Source organism: Stenella coeruleoalba, assembly GCF_951394435.1.
Source record: "Stenella coeruleoalba genome assembly, chromosome: 7".
Classification (NCBI taxonomy): domain Eukaryota; kingdom Metazoa; phylum Chordata; class Mammalia; order Artiodactyla; family Delphinidae; genus Stenella; species Stenella coeruleoalba.
The window spans coordinates 45,517,014-45,536,308 of record NC_137153.1 but is presented as its reverse complement, the minus strand read 5'-3'; the positions used below and the strand labels follow the sequence as shown (position 1 = coordinate 45,536,308).

The following is a 19,295-nucleotide window of genomic DNA, read 5'->3' as shown; positions in this document are numbered from 1 at the left end:
TGATTTTTCTTCTTAAAAAATTGTTCTCAGACATATGAGAGTCAAAATGTAATGTAATCAATTGATCTTATATCTGCCAAATCGTTGCAATGGTTCAGAGAATAATAACAGATAAAACTGGAGAATCACTTGGGAAACAACAAGTTTGAAGGGAAAAAAAAAATCTATCAGTTAATACAGTGATTTCCCCAGTAGATGACACAGAAGTGAAATGAACTTTCCAACTCAGCATGATTGAATAAACTGAACATCACAGAAACTCAAGAGTGGAAAGATCACTGGAGATGTCATTCATTCCCTTGCTATCTCTAAACTGCCCCCAGAAAAATGAGAATGTATTCTATTTCTTATTATAATTCTCCAGAGAAAGCACTGCTATAACTTCCCACTTTAAATACACTTATTCAATATTTCAAAGTTCTTTTAAGGAAAAATGTTTTTCTTAAAAACACAAGGTAAAAAAATAAATGACTTTCATAATGGAGATTTAAGTTTCTAATTATCACTGAATATTTACATTCTTATTGATGACTATTTAGTCATTTTCTAGTTTTCTACTTTATTTAAAACAGTTTTACATCCTTCAACTTTCCCTGATATATGTTATCTTTCAGTCCATTAATTACTTCTGAGCTCTTTTCTGATGAGTCTCCAGTTCCTCTGCTTGCCAATTAATTTGTGTAGCAGAGAACTAGTCAGATCCTAATTGCTTACTTCATAAATTCTAGTAATCACTTTAATTTTTACTGTACTGCTCAAACTAAAATGTGTATGAGTTAATTATAACTATGGTTAACATTTTGTTACTTAAAAGTTCAATATTGGAGCTTGAACCAAGATGGCAGAGTAGAAGGACGTGCTCTCACTCCCTCTTATGAGAACATCAAAATCACAACTAGCTGCTGGACAATCATTGACAGAAAGACACTGGAACTCACCAAAAAAGATACCCCACGTCCAAAGACAAAGGAGAAGCCACAATGCGACGGTAGGAGGGGTGCAATCACAGTAAAATCAAATCCCATAACTGCTGGGTGGGTGATCACAGATGGGAGAACACTTATACCAGAGAAGTCCATCCACTGGAGTGAAGGTTCTGGCCCCACGTCAGGGTTCCCAACCTGGGGGTCTGACAATGGTAGAAGGAATTCCTAGAGAATCAGATTTTGAAGGCTAGTGGGATTTGACTGCAGGACGTTGAAGGACTGGGGGAAACAGAGACTCCACTCTTGGAGGGCACACACAAAGTAGTGTGTAAATCGGGACCCAAGGGAAGGAGCAGTGACCGCAGGGGAGACTGAACCAGACCTATCTGCTAGTGTTGGAGGGTCTCCTGCAGAGGGAGAGGTTGCCGTGGCTCACTGTGGGGACAAGGACACTGGCAGTAGAAGTTCTGGGAAGTACTCCTTGGCGTGAGCCCTCCCAGAGTCTGCAATTAGCCCCACCAAAGACCCAGGTAGGCACCAGTGTTGGGTTGCCTCAGGCCAAAAACCAACAGGGAGGGAACCCAGCCACACCCATCAGCAGTCAAGCAGATTAAAGTATTACTGAGCTCTGCCCACCAAAGCAACAGTGAGCTCTACACACCACCAGTCCCTCCAATCAGGAAACTTGCACAAGCCTCTTAGATAGCCTCATCCAACTGAAGGCAGACAGCAGAAGCAAGAAGAACTATAATCCTGCAGCCTGTGGAACAAAAACCACATTCACAGAAAGATAGACAAGATGAAAAGGCAAAGGGTTATGTACCAGATGAAGGAACAAGATACAACCCCAGAAAAAAAACTAAATGAAGTGGAGTTAGGCAACCTTCCAGAAAAAGATTTCAGAGTAATGATAGTGAAGATGATCCAGGACCTTGGAAAAAGAATGGAGGCAAAGATTGATAAGAGGCAAGAAATGTTTAACAAAGACCTAGAAGAATTAAAGAACAAAGAAACAGAGATGAACAATACAATAACTGAAGTGAAAACTACACTAGAAGGAATCAATAGCAGACTAACTGAGGCAGAAGAACGGATAAGTGACCTGGAAGACAGAATGGTGGAATTCACTGCTGCAGAACAGAATAAAGAAAAAAGAATGAAAAGAAATGAAGACAGCCTAAGAGACCTCTGGGACAACATTAAACTCAATAACATTAGCATTATAAGGGTCCCAGAAGGAGAAGAGAGAGAGAAAGGACCAGAGAAAATATCTGAAGGGATTATAATCAAAAACTTCCTCAACATGGGAAAGGAAATATCCACACAAGTCCAGGAAGTGCAGAGAGTCCCATACAGGATCAACCCAAGGAGAAACACGCCAAGACACATAGTAATCAAACTGGTAAAAATTAAAGACAAAGAAAGATTATTGAAAACAGCAAGGAAAAACAACAAATTACATACAAAGGAACCCTCATAAGTTTAATAGTTGATCTTTCAGCAGAAACTCTGCAAGCCAGAAACGAGCGGCAGGACACATTTAAGTGATGAAAGGGAAAAACCTACAACCAAGATTGCTCTACCCAGCAAGGATCTCATTCAGATTCAATGAAGAAATTAAAAACTTTACAGACAAGCAAAAGCTAAAAGAATTAAGCACGACCACACAAGCTTTACAACAAATGCTAAAGAAACTTCTCTAGGCAGGAAACACAAGAAAAGGAGAAGACCTCCAATAACAGACCCAAAACAATTAATAAAATGGTAATAAGAACATACATATCGATAATTACCTTAAATGTAAATGGATTAAATACTCCAACCAAAAGACAAAGACTGGTTGAATGGATACAAAAACAAGACCCATATATATGCTGTCTACAAGAGACCTACTTCAGACCTAGGGACACATACAGACTGAAAGTGAAGGGATGGAAAAAGATATTCCATGCAAATGGAAATCAAAAGAAAGCTGGAGTAGCAATACTCAGATAAAATAGACTTTAAAGTAAAGAATGTTACAAGAGACAAGGAAGGACAGTACATAATGATCAAGGGATCAATCCAAGAAGAAGATGTAACAATTATAAATATATATTCACCCAACATTGAGCACCACAATACATAAGGCAACTGCTAGCAGCTATAAAACAGGAAATCGACAGTAACACAAAAATAGTGGGGGACTATAACACCTCACTTACACCAATGAACAGATCATCCAAAATGAAAATAAATAAGGAAACAGAAGCTTTAAATGACACAATAGACCAGATGGATTTACTTGAAATTTATAGGACATTCCATCCAAAAAACAGCAGATTACACTTTCTTCGCAAGTGCGCATGGAACATTCTCTGGGATAGATCACATCTTCGGTCACAAATCAAGCTTAAGTAAATTTAAGAAAACTGAAATCATATAAAGCATCTTTTCTGACCACAATGCTAGAGGATTAGAAATGAATTACAGGGAAAAAATGTAAAAAACACAAACACATGGAGGCTAAACAATATGTCACTAAATAACCAAGAGATCACTGAAGGAATCAAAGAGGAAAGCAAAAAATCCCTAGAGACAAATGAAAATGGAAAAATGACAATCCAAAACCTATGGGATGCAGCAAAAGCAGTTCAAAGAGGGAAGTTTATAGCTATACAGGCATACCTCAAGAAACAAGAAAGGGGCTTCCCTGGTGGTGCAGTGGTTGAGAGTCCACCTGCCGATGCAGGGGACACAGGTTCGTGCTGCGGTCCGGGAAGATCCCACATGCCGCGGAGCGGCTGGGCCCATGAGCCATGGACGCTGAGCCTGCGTGTCCGGAGCCTTTCACTTTCTTGGCTATGTTTATCCCCAAACATTTTATTCTTTTTGATACTATTGTAAATGGGATTATTTATTAATTTCTTTTTTGGATAATTTGTTGTTAGTGTATACAAACAATGACATTTATATGCTGATTTTGTATCTTGCAAATTTACTGAACCTGAACACCCCCACCAACAAAGAAAAATCCAGGACCAGATCGCTTCACTAGTGAATACTACAAAGCATTTAAAGGATAATTAACATAAATCCTTATCAACTGTTCCCAAAAAAAGTTGAAGAATAGACATCTCCAAACTCATTTTTATAAGCCAGCATTATCCTGATATCAAAGCCAGACAAAGATATTCAAGAAAAGAAAAATTACAGACCAATAACTCTGATGAATATAGATGCAAAAATCCTTAGCAAAATGTGAGTAAACCAAATTAAACCGCATACTTAAAGGCTAATACACCATAACTGAGATTTAATCCCTGGGATACAAGGATGGTTCAATATATGCAAATCTATTACTGTGATACATGGCATCAACTGAATAAAGGATAACAATTTTATTAGATTAATGTTCAAATTTTTTGTGTAGCAGTTTCTTGTGCACACATGATACTTGGTAAATCCTTGATTTGGGGTAGACAAATCCACTTCTTAGAACAAAATATTTTCATAATTTATATTACTGGATTTTATCAACAAATAAATTCTAAACAACAGTGAGTTTAGAGGAGGGGATCCAAAATCAGCCTCAAACCAGAAATAGGATTTTGGATGGGTATTTGAAAAAGTGTTGGTGAGAGAGGGATAGGAGGAGTAAGATGAAATAACACGTTTTGGTTACATAGCTATAGACCAAATGCCATGTGAAATATTTTACATTTTAGTTTTTTTTCTTTTGTCAGCATTAGAAGTCTAATTAGAATACAATAAACTGTATACATTTAAGTCACAATTTGATGGCATATGTACATGTTAATGACACCATCAGCACAATCACAACAATTAACAAATCCATCACAAGCAGTTTCATCACAATCCTTTGTAATTTCTTACTCCCACCTCTCCCTACCCCTAGTTTCCTAGGCAACAATTAAACTGTTTTTTGTTCATTAGAGATTAGGTTGAATTTTAGAGATATTAATATACCTGGAATCATATGTTATGTACTTGAACTTCCTGCATTCAACATCAAGATGGAGACCTACCCATGTTGTGATATGTATCAGTAGTTTGATTCTTTTTTTTACTGAGTAGTACTGAATTGTGTGCAGACACCATACTTTGTTTATCTATTTACTTATCAATGGACTGTTTTAAGTTTTGTGACTATTACCAAAAGCTTCAATGAATATTTGTGTACAAGTCTTTGATTGGATATATAATTTTCCTCTTGGGTAAATGTCTAGGAGTGGAATAGCTAGGTAGCGTATATTTACCTTTTTAATAAACTATCAGCCTATTTTTCAAAATAGGTACCATTTTCCATTCCATCAGCAAGGTATCAGAGTTCCAGTTTTACCAAATCCCTAGCAACACAAGAGAGTTTTTTTTCAGCATTCTTAGTGGGTGTGTAGTGGTATCTCATTGTTGTTTAAATGTATATTTCCCTAATAGCTAACAAGGTTGATCATTTTGTGTTCTTGTTTGGCATCCACGTATCTTCTTTAGTAAATTACCTGTAAAAACGTTTCTGCCAATTATAAATTGGGTTATCTTCTAGTTATTAAGTTGGAAAATATATTTACATATTTAAGATACTATACATATAAGTTATATATGCTTGGTAAGGATGTGAAGAAACTAGATCACTTAAAATTGGTGTTGGGAATGTAAAATGGTATAGCCAATCTGGAAAACAACTTAGTTGTTTCTTAAAAATCTCAACATATAAGTACCATACGACATAGCAATTGCACTTCTAGGCATTTATTCCAGAGAGATGAAGACTTATGTTCATACAAAGATGTGGACGTGAGTGTTTATAGTAGCTTTATTTATAAGAGGCAAAAACTGGAAACAACCCAGTTGTCTTTTAAGGGATAAATATTTAAACAAACTGTGATATATCCATACAATTTAATATTACTCATCAATTAAAAGGAATGAACTTCTGATACATATAACAATGTGGATGAATCTCAAGGGAATTAAACTAAATGAAAAGAGTAACCCCTGAAATATTAATCTATGATTCCAATAATGTCATCCTTGAAATGACAAAATTTTAGAAATGGAGAACAGATTAATGGTTGGTAGAGGGTAGAACTGTGGGTGAGGGAGGAGGACTGGATAGGAGAGAGGTAGGTGTGATTATAAAAGGGCAACACCAGAGGTCCTAGTGGTGATGGACTGTGGGGGAAGGTATATAAACCCATACACTTTATAAAATTATATAGAACACACACACACTCATAAGTACTAGTAAAACTGGGGAAACCTGAATAATAATATTGGTGGGTTGTATCATGTTAATATCTAGGTTGTGATATTGTACTATAGTTTTCCAAGATATCACCACTGGGGGAAACTAAGTTAAGGATATCCATGATAGCTCTACTATTTCTTAAAACTCCTTTAAAAACTACAATTATCTTAATAAAAACTTCAATGAAAAAAGTATTTTATAGCTAAGTATAGCACACAACTCTAACTCTTATGTTTAGTTATTAACAAACTGCTTCCAGTTATTATATTTGGTGTAACCACCCCTGAATGATCAGTAAAAAATGGGCAAAGCTACAAAAGACTGCAGCATTGCCATTGTGATATGATTGTCCAGATGTAAAAATGGAATTTAAAAGCCTTTCCACTCCTGGAAAACAACATACTTAACAAGAATTAACATTTTGAGTTCAGGTGTATGAATTTTGGTATAACTTGGGCCCTCTTTGTATTGGGAGACTGAGGGGAATGCTCAATCTTCTATGAATCTTTATTCATTAAAACTGAAATTCTGTCATTATAAAGACATTCTACTTGAGCAAACTAGTTGAGATTATGTCATAGTAAAAACTGCTATATATTCAGCCTCCTTAAGCCTAGATAAGAATATTCTTGAAACTTAATTGGACATCAGCATGCAAAAAAATAAATAAATCTGGACAGAGACCTTCTTACACCCTTCACAAAAATTAACTAAAAATGGATCACAGATGTAATTGAAAAACACAAAAATATAAAACTTCTGTAAGATTACATAGAAGAAAATCTAGATAAATTTGGGTATGGCAATGATTTTTTAGATACAGCACCAAAGCACAATCCACAAAAGAAATAACTGATAAGTCAAACTTCATTAAAATTAAAAACACTGCCCTGTGTAAAACAAGAAAAAGAGAATAAATAAGTCATAGACTGGAGTAAAATAAAATTGCAAAGACAGCTGATAAAGGACAGTTATCCAAAATATACAAAGAACTCTTAAAACTCAACAAGGAAACAACCCAATTAAAAAATGGGCCAAAGACCTTAACAGACACCTCACCAAAGAAGATCTACAGATGGCAAATAAGCATATGAAAAGATGATACACATCATATGTCATCAAGGCATTTCAAAATAAAACATCAATGAGATACAACTACTCACCTATTAGAATGGCCAAAATCCAGAACACTGACAACACCCCAATGCTGCACATGGAGCAACAGGAACTCACTCATTGCTGTGGAAATTCAAAATGATAGTCACTTTGAAAGGCAGTTTGGCAGTTTCTTGCAAATCTAGGTACTCTTAACATAGGATCTAGCAATCCAACTCATTAGTATTTACCCAAAGTAATTGAAAACATGTCTACACAGAAACCTGCACAAGGATGTTTAGAGTGGTCCTAATAATTCAACATTCATTTATAATAACCAAAACTTGGAAGCAACCAAGATTCCCTCCAGTAAGTAAATAAATAAACTGTGGTACATTCAGACACTGGAAAAGTATTCAATGCTGAAAATAAGATGAGCTGTCAAGCCATGAAGCGACATGGGGGGACTTTAAACTCACATTACTAAATGAAAGCAGGCTGTTTGAAAAGGCTACATACTGTTTGATTCCAATTATACGACATTTTAGAAAAGGCAAAACTACAGAAATAATAAAAAAGATCTATGGTTTGTTTCCCAGGGTTGGGGTGGGGCAAGGGATGAATAGACAAAGCACAGAGGATTTTTAGAGCAGTAAAAATACTCAGGATGATACCATACTGATGTAATAATGCATTTGTTAAAACTCACAGAATGTACAACATCAAGAGTGAACCATAATGTAAACTATGGACTTTGGTTGATTATGATTTGTCCATGTAGGGTTACCGATGGTAACAAATGTTTCATTCTGGTGGGGGACGTTGATAATTAGGGAAGTTTTGAAAGTGTAGGGACTGGGATTATTTGGTTAATCTCTGTGCTTTCCCCTCAATCTTCCTGTGAACTTTAAACAGCTCTGAAAAAAAACAAAGTCAATAAAAATGTTTTAAAATGCAAATAACGTCTGACTTGGAAATATGTTTTTCCTTCAGAAGGGAGATAGACTGTTCTTATTTTAGTTCAGCCCAGTTACAACTGAGAATTTGTATAGGTTTACTGTGAATTACCACCACCTCTAAGAAGAAACTGATAACTGTGTGCTTATCCCTCTGGTTACATTTCCATTGCTGCTTCTCTTGTAAAGAATTTATTTGTTCACACTTTGCAACTAAATTATTCTAGCTGCCTGCCTCTTTTTCCTTCAACCCATTCCAAACATTACTTGTTTTATAACACCTCTTTAATTTCATCACTTCCACTTTCAAAATCTATTGCCTTTAGAATGAAGATTTTCAGTTCTCTGTTGTGACATTAACTGTTCTCTCCTTGTTGTAGACCAATCTAGCAAAACCACCAGTCACACTGCTGTGCCATTAACCTTTATACATTTATACCTCCATACATTTGCCCTTGCCAATCCCTATCTTGCTTTTATAGCCATGTTATCCCACGTTCCACCTTCAAATTCTGTACATTTTTTTTTTATAGGCTGGGTCATATTAAAAGATTGGCACCTTCTCTATGAAGCCTCTTATTATCACTCTAGGTGAAAATGATTTCTTTCCCTTCTTTAATCTCTGAACTCTTACAACTATTGACATAACATCTACTATACACTTCTTTTCTTATAGTTATTTGAGTTTATATCTTTTCTCCCTGTGTCATAAATTCCTTCAGGATAGAGACTATGTTGTAAATTCCTTACAGGTTCCTTACAGATTGAAACTGAGGATATCACATCTACGATGACAGCTTGAATATCATGACTATATACTTATCGGTTCAATGAATATCTCTACAATTATGATTTAGTAAATATTGCTGCTTCGCAACAATTCAATTCACATTGATGGGAGGTGTATTTGGATCCAGGACCTGAACAAGGCAGAAAAGCTACAGATGTGATTTTAACAGGCCATATACTTTCAAGGATTTCATTCTGACAAGCGAGTGAAAGCATAATTAAATTAATAATACCAATAAAATAAGATGCTGATTCGTACTGATAAATTGTGTGTGCACAGACAAAAAGTGTTTTTACTAAGTCTTGGGATCATAGGGGTTGATGCCTGACTTGAATCAAAAGCTGACGATAGGGCTTCCCTGGTGGCGCAATGGTTGAGAGTCCGCCTGCCGATGCAGGGGACATGGGTTCATGCCCCGGTCCAGGAAGATCCCACATGACGCGGAGCAGCTGGGCCTGTGAGCCATGGCCGCTGAGCCTGCGCGTCTGGAGCCTGTGCTCCACAACGGAAGAGGCCACAGCAGTGAGAGGCCCGCGTACCGGTAAAAAAAAAAAAAAAAAAAAAGTTGAAGATAGGAAAATACACCATATAAAACATTCCAAGAAGGAAGCAAGTAAAGAAACATGAGATTACATGGTTACCAATGAACTGCAATATTCATGTGCAGTAAGAGCTGGAAATGAGACTCATGGAGAATAAGTAATGGCCTCCAAATTATAGAATCTGGTCCAAAATTACAGGTCTGAAAAGCAAAATCCTAGATATCCAGCCCCTTCATCCAAGATTAGGGCACAGGTAGGTCCTTGTGTCAAATGTTAGCAGTCATGATTCTTCCTTTATCCCTTGCATTTTTCCTCAACTCATTTTCTCATTGACTGGGAGAAATACGATCATATTACTTTGTTATTATCAAAGCTTCAAATCAATTTTCTTGTCAAGTATCCAAACCCAGTCATAGCATTAATATATAAACTTGATATTTATTAATCAATAAAGCAAGATAGGAAAAGGCAAGAGTCCTAGACCTGAGGATTTCAATAAGAATTAAGAGTATGCATGATAGAATAAGATGTGACTTGACTAAGAACACTGCTATTTGGGGCAAAGCAAAGATGTTAGGTGAAGTATCACATTTCATGGATAGGACATTTCCCTTCCTTGTAATTTCATAGCATTTTCCCATTAAAATCTGTATGTAGCAAAGATGCCAGAACAATTAAAAGACATTGCACAAAAATAAGTCATGGAAATTGGCATGGTGAAAGTTAAAGCCCCCAGGATTAAACAGACATGATTTTTTTCAGCGTTATACAGTTTAATTAACAAAATCTAAGATATTTAAGGCATACTATATAATTTGAGATATACATATATATATATATATATATATATACACACACATCATGAAAGCATTCCCCTTAGTTAATTCATTGACACATTAATCATCTCACATATCTACATTTTATCCCCTCTTTGGTGAGATCATATAAGTTCTACTTTCTTAGAAATTTTCAACTGTTACCAACTATAGTCACCATGTTATACATTAGATCCTAAGACCTTATTCATCTTATAACTGACAGTTTGTACCGTTTTACCACTCTCTCCCTATTTCTCCACTTCCCAGACCCTGGAAACAAGTTTGACTTTTAAAAAAATATTCCACGTATAAGTGATATCATGCAGTATTTATTTTTCTCTGTCTGGCTTATTTTGTTTAGCATAATGCTCTCCAGATTCAACCATGCTGTCTTAAATGGTAGGATTTCCTTCTTTCTCAAGGCTGAACAATATTCCATTGTATATATATCACATTTTATTATCACTCATCTGCCGACAGACACTTAGGTTGTTTTCACACCTTAGCTGCTGTGAATAATGCTGCAGTGAACATGGGAAGACATATATCTCTTTAAGAGAATGGTTTTGTTTCCTTTGGGTATATACCCAGAAGAGGGATTGTTGGATAATATGGTTGTTGCATTTTTTTTTTTTTAATTTCTTGAGGGACCTCCGTACTGTTTTCCATAGTGGCTGTATGTGGTTACATTCCCACCAACAGTGTACAAAGAGTCCCTTTACCCATATCCTTGCAAGCATTTGATACCTATTGTCTTTTTTGAAAATAGCCATTCTAACAGGTATAAGGTGATATCACATTGTGGTTTTGATTTGCATTTACCTGATATGTTGAGCATCTTTTCATGTGCCTTTTGGTCCTCTTTATGTGTTCTTTGGAAAAATGTCTATTCAGATTTCATGCCCATTTTTTAATTGGGTTATTTACTTTTTTTGCTTTTGAGTTGTATGAGCTTCTTGTATATTTTAAATATTAACCCCTTATGCAAATATTTTCTCCCATTCTCTAGATTGCCTTTTCACTTTGCTAATCATTTCCTTTACTGTGTAAAAGCTTTAAGTTTGATGTTGCCCCACTTATTCATTTTTGCTCTTGTTGCCTTTGCTTTTGGTGTGAAATTTTTTTGAAAAAGTCATTGCCAAGGCTGATGTCAAGGAGCTTGCCCTTTATGTTTTCTTCTAGGGGTTGTATGATTTCAGGTCTTACCTTCAACTCTTTATTCCATTTTGAGTTGATCTTTGTATACGATGTAAGATAGTGGTCCAGTTTCATTCTTTTGCATGTGCCATTTACTGAAGAGACTGTCCTTTCTCCATTATATATTCCTGGCTCCTTTGTCAAAAATTAATTGACCATATATGCATGGGTTTATTTCTGGCTTCTCCATTCTGTTCCACCGATCTATTTTTATGCCAATAACATACTGTTTTGATTACTGTAGCTTTGTAATATAGTTTGAAATCAGGAAAAAGCCTTCAGCTTTGTTCCTTCTCAAGATTGTTTTGGCTTTTCAAGGTTTTTTTGTGGTTCCATATAAATTTTTTTTTTAACCTTGAAAAATGCTGTTGGAATTTTGATAGCAACTGATAAAGTATATAGTTATACACTTCCAGGGAGACGCTGGAAGATGGTGTTTTTGTCTGCTTCCCCTGCACTGATCCTGCATATATGGGGCACCTGATTAGAAACTTTTTTGTTTGCTGAAATCCTGGGGGACTTGTGAATGTTTGCCCCATTGGTTATCAGAGGACCTGTTCCTCAGGGGCAGAGGGGTGGACAACAGCAAAAGCTGGAGTGCCAGACATGTGAAAAGCTCCTTCCTGGGAAATAATGGTGACTTGCTGAAATGGGTCAGAAAGAGAAGGTGGTGGAAGTACCCACCAGCTTTCTTGATCTCTGGGGAGTATCACAGGCAGGCTCTAGCTGTGTGCTGAAATTAGAAGCTGGACCTTCAGGCAGCAGCTTGTAATGTATGCAGTTAGGCCACTTTCAAGGAAAGAATGAGAAATGGGCATTTTTGCCTGCTCCCTCTGTGCTGAGCTCGTGGAAAATAACCATGGTGAGTGCTATCAGGCTGTTAGGAGTTTCTTCTTTTTATAGTTGGTGGCTTTCAGAGTTATATGTTTTATATCTCCATCTCTTGGGTTGGAGTCTAAAAAGCTGGAGCACTAGATCGTGGTCCAAACCCTTTGCTCTTCAGGGAGAAGCTGGATATTGGGGGTTCCCTTTTTATTGTATGGCACTGTTATGGGGTGGGGTTTAAGGTGAGAGTGTATCTCAGCCTTTCATACCATTTCAATGTGAGTATATTTTTTATTTGCCCCATCTGTAGTAGTTGATCTAGTTCCTGGATTTCCATGAGGAAATTGCTCCAAGTGTAGCTGTACTTTTGGTGCAGTCCTGAGAGGAGCAAAGTTCAGGAGCCTATGTTGCCATTTTGATTGACTCTCCCATCCCTACTCATTCTTCAACCTAATCAGACGTGATTTTAAATGTCAATTCTGTCATAGATTCTAAGGGTATTAATTAACTTTTCTAGTGTTCAGTTATTTCATCTGCAATCATATGAAAAAAGAATCGTCATCAAAATAACTCATAGGGTTATATGAAGAGTAAATGAGATAATGGAAAGGACAGAGCAGTTTCTGGCACTTAGTAAGTGTTAAATAGATGTTGATTATGATGATTATTAGTATTTTAATATACTCTTTATCTCCAAATGTGTGTTTTCTGAGTTACGTCAGAATATTCTCTTTGAAATTTTAATAGAAAATATTTATTTTCCCCTTAACTTTCTCTGATATTTTCTCATTATTTTTATATATCTCATCTTTTAAATTTCCCTCTACCTATTTTTCATTAATTTCAAATTTTTCAAGTTGACATTTCTAGATCTATCATAAATTTGTGCTCTTAAACTCTTATTCTAACAAAAATTACAGTTACATTTATAATGAATACAAGAAAATGGAGAAACTGGTCATACTGCATGTTAAATTAATTTTAATTGATTTGAGATGACTACATGCGATCCTTCAGATGTCTAATCTTCTTAAACTTTGAAAAATATAATTTAAAATTAATTGAAAATACTATTATAGTATTTTTGTTTTAGAAAACATAGAAATTAGGCAAACCAGCAAAAACTATGTTTGTGTTCTATAAAAATAATTTATTTTCTTGTAATTTTTATTTTCATTTGCATAACCACTGGGATCAATTTTATTTGGCCACTGCTTCCCAGTCTATGAAATGCCAACATGGGGAATAAAGAAAGTTTATCACTGTCAGAATATATCTGGAAATAATTAGAGGTGACTGACTGTAATAGCTCTGAGCATATGGTCTCAGGTCTCAGACTACAATATAAAACGTTTCCCTTATATTTCATATTTTTAAATGATGAAAGGACTTGTTCAAATTTTTTTTCTATTTTGGTAATGCCAGTACTATATTAATCATATTTTTGCATGCCTTGCTATTCTGACTTTCTGGGACCTTGGACCTATCAATAGTTTAATTATATTGTGTGACTTTATTATCAGCATTTTATGTTTTGATTTGTTAATTAGATGAGGAGAAAAAAAGGACTGGATTAAGGCAACTGAAATAACTGGAGAATTCTGGATAAACATCCTAGTTTATTTACCTAAGTATATCCTCTATGATAAATATACTAGGCTGTATGTCCAGAGAACTGTGTGATTTCAGCATAGTTTAGTGAAAATTCTTTGTATTTCTCTGTATCAGGGAATATTCATTCAGAAAATGAATTTCCAGCAGTCAAAAAATAACATGTTGCAGCAGAAACTCAATTGAATAAAAACATTACACGTCAAATGGTATCACAACCGATGAGTAATAATGACAAATTAAAGGCTTGATGTGAATTGAGTACTGCATCCCCTCAAACTTCTAAAACCACAGTCATATGCTAAGAAATGAATCAGAATGCACTTGTTATTTTACAGTGGAAATGTACATGTGGCAAATTGAAACTTACATTATATGTCTTTCCTACAGAGCTCATGAAGTGTCAATAAGGGATGGTACAATGGTGGACAATGAGATATACTAACAACACAAAAAAGTAGAAAAGGGCAACTGAATCTCTGATGCAGATTATGAGATCTAAGTAGGTGTACGTCCCACATGAAGTAATTATATAGTACTAAAATGTACACACATATTTCATATAATAAAGTTGATAAGGTGGTATAATAGAGAGGAAGGAAGGTGGGAAAAGAAAAAGGGAAGTTGAAAACATTTCATATTCAAATAAACACTATCTGTAAGAAATTAATTTGAAAGCATCCAGAAAAACTCTTCACTTTATAAATAATACTTTCTAGTTCTCTTACTAAGGTATCCCAATAAGTAGTGTTACCTATCGCTACAATCTTTTATTCATCCACAATGCCCCAGTGCTAACCTTATTCTCACTAAAATAAGACAAGCTTCTTAGGAGTTGTGTGCACCTTGAGCCAGGGAAAATAGAGGTAGGACAAGATAACTGAGTTGTTGCCAGACAGTAAGAACATTTTCAGGGATGCAAAGGGGTCGGCTTAAAGGAGCTTTCCTAAACAAGTTGTCATCATCTAAGAATTAAATAAAAAATAATAGTTCTTTGAAAAACCATGAATATATGATGATACTCAAAATATGTTAAAGAATGGATATTTACAAATATATTTCAGGTCTTTATAGAAATTGCTGAATATGAGTATATCCAACTTATATGCTTATTTCATTGTACTCAACATTTAAATTTCATCATACTTATTTGATAGTAAGTGATTAGTTCTACTTCTAGATGGGATAGCAAAAATCTAAGTAGGTGAAATCAGCCAACAAAAACATTGGGGACAGTGTAAAGATTTATATCGAATTTGTTAAACCCACGGAAATATGTTTCTCCAATTCCACACTAGAAAAATGGTATCCTTAAGGTTCCACACTAGAAAAATGACATCCTTAAGGTTTAAATTTTTACCTGATGAATTTCTCATTTTGTTTCCACCTGTATAATTCCAAATTAGACTGGAGAAATGCTGGTTTGAGTAAATGGATTTTATTCAACAACCCCTTACACTCTAGACACACATAGCCTCTCTCCCCCCTCCCACACATAGACACAAACATACACATTTAGCAAGAGTATAAGGGAAAATTGTATAATATGATAAGGGGATGTGAGATTACCCAGACTGAAAGAAAATTCATCCTTTGGAAAGTTGCACTATGTAAAAAATAGCCAGTAAAATCAAGTTTGGGTAGAATGTTCCTGGAAGCTACACCAAGATCCAAAAGATAATCCTAGGCCATTGACTGCAGTATAAAATCAAAGTTGCCACAGCAGGTATGAGATGGACATTATGCTTCACTTCATTAAGAAAATGTATTTGTAACCCTGGGATGAAGAAATGAGTATATTACTGAAAATGTTATGTACTTTATGTAATACAAATACAGTAATAGATTTTTGGAGACACTGCATTGTGTGTATATATTTGTTTGAAATTGACTTGAATGGTTAGATGAATCTGTTATGAAATTTATAATTATACTCTATCACACGTATAAGCATTGCCTAAGTGCACAGGAATATTTTGCTCATAAAATTTATATACTTGCTGTGTTAGATGTTCAAAGTGATTAAGATAATCAGATAAGATTGTAGCTTAATGTCTAAGTGAATTTGTTTAATTAAGTATGTAAATAGAGGTAAATGTTTAAACAGATTTTAATCTTGAAAATGTATAAGTTAGTTGAATATAAATTGAAAACAAGTAAAATGATTAATTTTATAACTACTCAAGTTAAAAAAGCTTAAAGGTTCAAGAAAACTAATTTAAAAATTTTAACATATAATAACTGAAATATTAATTAAAACAAAAGTAACTGGGGCTTCCCTGATGGCGCAGTGGTTAAGAATCTGCCTGCCAATGCAGGGGACATGGGTTTGAGCCCTGGTTGGGGAAGATCCCACATGTTGCAGAGTAGCTAAGCCTGTGCACCACAACTACGGAGCCCGCGAGCCACAACTACTGAAGCCCGTGTACCCAGAGCCCTTGCTCTGCAACAAGAGAAGTTACCACAATGAGAAGCCCAGGCACCGCAATGAAGAGTAGACCCCACTCACCACAACTAGAGAAAGCCCGTGTGCAGCAATGAAGACCCAACACAGCCAAAAATAAAATAAATAAAAATTTAAAAAAACAAACAAAAAAACCCAAAAGTAACTGAAACTATTTCTTACTGTGTAAGTATGTCCTCCTCAGACATTAAAAAACAAGACCATACAGAGTTTAATTACATATCTTTTACATTTGCTATAATATTTATTTTGCATTATAAATATAACATTTTATTTATTTCATTTTTTTTTTTTTTTTTTTTTTTTCTGCAGTACGCAGGCCTCTCACTGTTGTGGCCTCTCCCGTTGCGGAGCACAGGCTCCGGACGCGCAGGCTCAGTGGCCATGGTTCACGGGCCCAGCTTCTCCGTGGCATGTGGGATCTTCCCGGACCGGGGCACGAACCCGTGTTCCCTGCATCAGCAGACGGACTCAACCACTGTGCCACCAGGGAAGCCCTATTTATTTCATTTTGAAGTAGCATTAAGGATGTTCAACAATGTTTTAAAAATCTTGGGTTTCTAATTGTGAAATTTTGTCAACCAAAATCTTCACATTCATATTCTATGACTAAGAACATACTTAAGCAGCCATGAGATAAAGATTACAAAACATACTTCGGAACAAAGCTAAGTGGGAAATGAAAGAGGAAAAGCAGATAAATTAAGTTAAATATAATTAGTTTTATTAATACAGCTATGCTAAGATTAAATATATATATATATATATATATATATATATATATATATATATATATAGGATCCCTTGTTTAACTAGATGAAGTGAAACCAAATATTTTATAGCTATTTCAAAGAAAGAAAAAATTAAATTTAAAAAGTACATTATCTCATTTCTATACTTTAGATATCTAACACACCAAAACTGGTATGTTCTAGTGATTTCAAGCTTAATCAAAATATTTCTACATCATTCCAAGAGAAATATAATTTCTTTCTCTCCTCTCTCCCTCCTACCGTCTATGCTTTTCTTTCTCTTTCCTTCTTTCCCTCTTTGCTTTTCTCCTTTCCTTCACGTCCATCTTTCCTTCCTTCCAATGACTATCTCATTGTACAGATATCCAAGATTTGGGGAGTTAAGATTTATATTGGAGGTGTTACGCACAAAGGGATATTATGTCTCTAACTACTGGTTCCACATTGGGAAAGTCACATCTTTTAAAGTTTGAATGCTTTATCTGATGGAATCATTTTTTACCCTGTATAATTTAGACAGTAAATAGCCAGATAAAAATTGGTTAAATATTATTTTATTCAACTCCTGTAAACACACACACACACACACAAATCAGAAGGAAAAATAAACACTTTTTCTTGATACTAGACAAATGCAAAAATCTGTGACAGTTGCCAAATACTATAAATCCTAGATAGAAAGGAGTGAAATAAACTGACTGTACCACTTCAGATTTTAAGTAACGTAGGGATTTTCTACATGTCAACTCATTTATTTCAAAAGACAAATCCAGTGACACTCTGATTGTTACAGTGTTGCCTAGATACCAGGCCAGCCAACTGGAAAATCAGGACACAGCATTTTAGAGACTTAATTTACCAGTTTGGAATGACCATATATGCTGTCTATCCTCAGGCCTCCTAACTAAAAGAGAATTTAGAGAAGTTCCTTTTAAAATGGAAAATAAGTTAGATGCATCAGTATATCATTTTATATACTCTGACTATCTTTCCTGAACCTGCCCAGAGTAGAGCAAAATAATATAAAAAGGATGTTTTTGAGACAATAAGCCATAGTAGAATCTGTAGACTGACCCAGTTGAGTCCCCTTTCCCTTTCCTTTCACACAGTTTATTAATAGCTTTTAAGGGAACCTACATGAACTAATCCATAAAAACTTTAAAAACTAAAATTTTAAAATGGGGGTGTATTATTTCTCAATTTTGAGCCGATGTTTTCTACATTCTGCTTTATGAGCAGAAAACGGGACTCTGCAAAAACACATTGCGAGCTAACTATATCCACAGTGACTAGCACACTGACAAAAAGTAAATAAATAATAAGCATGTATTGTATAAATTAATAAATGCATACGTTGTAAAATTTAAACAATACAGAAAACTGTGAAGAAGTGAGTAGAAAACAGTTATCTTAAATCTCTCACTGGGAAACTATGCATTGTTAACCTTTAGAAAGCATCTTTCTTAGACACCCATGTCTATAAACAATTGATAAAAAATCCATTTAGATAGAAAGCCCTTAGTAAAGTGGAATAAAACTATTTAAGATTATCTTTATAAAATATTAAATTCATTTTAATGTAACTAAAGAAACACAAACTAAAAAGGATGGAATTACTGAACACGAGGTAAATGTTTATCATGTGAAACATTAGTTCTTAAAAAAGAGGTGAAAACTGACAAACAGATCACATGAAAAATTTGTTCTACTGACCTTTCTATGTGTATACTGTTATAAATTTTTTAAAATGTCTTTAAAATAAGCATATGGACACCAGTTCATCACAATTCCACACTCTCCCATTTGCTTTAAATCCAATTATTTCCTTCCTTTTACTGCATGCTTGGTATCTGGTAGCATTTGCATTTGTGACCCCTGTTTAAAGATCTCTATAAAATTAATGAAAAATGGTTTCATGGACACTTAAAGTAGCTGAGCCTTTATTACTTGATAAACATCTCAGGAACAGAATTATAAATGTATTGTTCTTTAAAAAATTAAATCTATAAGACTTGTCTCTATGATACTATCAATAGAACAAAATATAGCTGGTTTGCTACATGACCCAGAA

The 19,295-nt window shown here is 35.0% G+C and overlaps 1 protein-coding gene across 28 annotated transcripts in view; it reads right to left on the bottom strand.

The window, feature by feature from the left end:
• Positions 1-19,295, bottom strand: part of LOC307189655 (uncharacterized protein) — a 2,229,222-nt gene that overhangs the window by 394,928 nt on the left and 1,814,999 nt on the right. For 27 of the 28 annotated variants that reach the window (XR_013829263.1, XR_013829264.1, XR_013829268.1 and 24 more), the window contains one exon: positions 7,338-7,413. The gene's annotated coding sequence lies outside the window, so the exon portion shown is untranslated. Of the gene's footprint in view, positions 1-7,319; positions 7,414-19,295 lie in introns of those variants that run through there. The other variant, XM_079927934.1, reaches the window with a different exon arrangement.